Here is a 2,929-nt window from a genome sequence, read left to right as displayed (position 1 = left end):
CCAAAAACAACAGTTAACACAGTTATATTTGTAATATACTGCTGAAAAGACAGACTGAAAATTTGCCCATTGCGCACGCTACCTTTTACCCAGTGCATGCTGGGTTGTGCTTTAGTTACGGTATCCCTCTTTAAAGGAATAGTTACACATTTGGGGAAATACACTCATCTGATTTCTTGCCAACAGTTAGACAAGGACAGCAAGACCGTGCTCTTGTCTCTGAACGTGAAACTACAGCCAGTTAGCTTAGCTTAGCATGAAGACTGGAAGCAGGAGCAAACTACTAACTTTGTTCTGTTCAAAGCTTTAGGCCAGGCAGTGAATTCCCGGCTCAACTAAGAAATTCTTCTGGCATGTAATGGGCCATACAGACACAAGATGTCATAACTGGATGCATATTATATATTTATACATTTTTAGAGGTACTGGCAGGCACATTTTTAGCAAAGTCTGGCAAGCTGTTTCCTTCTGTTTGCAGTATTTATGCTAAGCTAAGCTAACTATCTCCTGGCTCTATAGCTTCACATGTCTTCATCTAACTCTCTGCAAGGAGGCAAATGTGTAGTTCCCAAAATGTTGAACGAGATTCATCAAACAGATTATTATATTTAGGAAGGTTAGCCCCCTAAAAATACACAAATCAATTACTTAATGTTGGTGCTGTAGACATGACACGTGATGTACAGTATGTACAAAACAAAGAAGTTATTCAGTAGGTGTGTAATGATACATTTATCTGGACAGTTACAATATTTACTGAGATTGTCTCATACTGGTTGCAGACCCCTGAGTTAAATGAAACTGAATTTATATTGTGGCAGATATTGTATCGTTGTCCAAAGAACTGATATATTATCTTATGAATTACATCGCTAATATTCAGTTACTGAAGTGAAGTTCTTAAGTTATTGGTGATTTTATTTGTGTTTTTGCAGCTCAGGTCTTCCTGGACGTACCAGTATACATGTTACTGGGTATACTGTCCTGGTCCAATTAAGCCAGCAACCTTTAATCCTGCCACTTGTTGCTGCTGTCTGTAATGTGACAAGGGAGTTGAGAAAAGTTTTTCCCTGTAATGTCTTTGAAGGCACTTATTTCATATAAGAAAAAAGGTTGCAAAATAATAACCACAATCTTTGCGAGAAAGGCTATGTAAATGCGTAGTTCAGGTTTTTACAGCATGATAAATTTACGACATGTTATTCAGTTCACACAAGGTCACTTAGACATATTATGAGAGCAGTTTCATTGAGGAATGCAGACTGTGTGGCCTCTATACATGATGCACATGAAAGGACAGTATAATTGGTTTTAATAGTATTTAAATAGTTTTGTTTTTGTTAAGGAGTGCTTTATTTAGAAATAAGAGATTGTGTTTGAAGGTAACAACTGCCAAGTGTCCTGATAAGGAGCGCAGAAGCTGGATAATGTTTGACAGGACGACGGATCAAAGGTCCACGTTTGTTTTCTTGTCTGATCCACCTTCACACTTAAGAGTGATTTCTGTCAGCGCCCGAGTGTAAATCTGATCTGGGTGAGTGTGTCTCTGAAAATACTCTCTTAATACTTCAGTGGAGTTTACAAACTACTTTCCAACACATGTGCACATGTTAAACCCAAAGGTTTTCTGGTGCGTGGGAGCATCCTGTCTTCAGCATCATGGTGGAACTGGCCTTCTACCCAGCAGTGGCACTGATATATTTTTTCGGAGTGATGAAAGCCACACAGGATGATCGGGTGGAGCTGGATGACCGGGCGTCGATGAACGTGTTCTGTCTGTTTGTGTTGGCACAGCCGCTGTGTCTGGTGCTGGGAGGATACACTGGCATGGCTACATACCTCCTCACAGCTCTGGTTTCCTACAACTTTCTGCCTTGGAGGGAGACAAAACAGCCTGCGAAGGAAAAAGAATCAAAGAAGAAGAAGAAAAAGTGAGAACAAGGAACGTGCACTGTATGGAGATAGAGAGACAGTCAATTCAAACAGGTTGTGAAAGGGAAAATAATTTATATGAGGAATAAGCATTCAGTATGAAAATCTTTTTTACATGAATAAATTAATGTGTTGCTACCTTGCTCGACCATGCAGCACTTCTTTAACCTCTTTCAACAAAAGTGTTTTTCATCTGCATTTGTGCACATCTGTGAGAAAGCACTTTATCCAGGGACATTCAGTTCTCTTCTGCAGAGGAAGTGACTCATTCTATAATTCCTGATGCAGCAACAGGGTTTATTTTAGACAAAAATGGACAGATAACTTTGTTGTTCCCATAAGACATAACAACCATAATAAGGGGACTGAAGAACAGAAGGGCAACAAATACAGAAAAACTCAAAATCTATAAAATAAGAGAAGGCTTGATATTAATGAATCCTCACAGAGAGATGCACAAATGTATGTGATTTATATATAAATCCCTCAACAATTTTTTTTGTCACTACACACAAAAAAAATGTATTATTTAACAAAGCAAGAAATCCACAAATGTATGTATTTAAAAATAGTATCCAAAACATATTTGGATGTTGTTATATTTTTTATCATGTATTTTCAATGGTAATTATTTGTATTATATTTGTGTGTACATCATAAATACATTTTTAGGAAAGCCCTAATTGGTGAGGTAAAAAAAAAAAAAAAGAAAAGAAAAGAAAGTGAGCCAAATCGTACGCTTATCTCCCAAATATGATATATTATCTCCTGCGTACAAGATGTTATCTTTTACGCAGGAAATAGCATTGCTGTGCTCATGCTAGGTTCCAATTAACAAATGTTATCTTTGATTTTGAAACAGTAGCCTAATGTTGTTTTTGTATCAATCTTTTTTGTTTTTCTTAAATTGCATTGATTTAATCATGTAATAATCTCAGTAAAGCTAAACAAACAACAACACAAGGCTACCACAGTTATATTACGTTACATTAGCGTG

General features: G+C 37.1%; 1 long non-coding RNA gene across 1 annotated transcript; it reads left to right on the top strand.

Moving 5' to 3' along the window:
- Positions 1–297: 297 nt before the first annotated feature.
- Positions 298–2,929, top strand: LOC125891199 (uncharacterized). The gene is made up of 3 exons (XR_007449611.1): positions 298–422; positions 1,383–1,534; positions 1,623–2,929. It is a non-coding gene; the product is annotated as an uncharacterized LOC125891199 (long non-coding RNA).

This window comes from Epinephelus fuscoguttatus, linkage group LG1 (assembly GCF_011397635.1).
Source record: "Epinephelus fuscoguttatus linkage group LG1, E.fuscoguttatus.final_Chr_v1".
Lineage (NCBI taxonomy): Eukaryota > Metazoa > Chordata > Actinopteri > Perciformes > Serranidae > Epinephelus > Epinephelus fuscoguttatus.
Note: the sequence above shows the minus strand (reverse complement) of the source record. Positions and strands in the feature narration are given on the sequence as shown.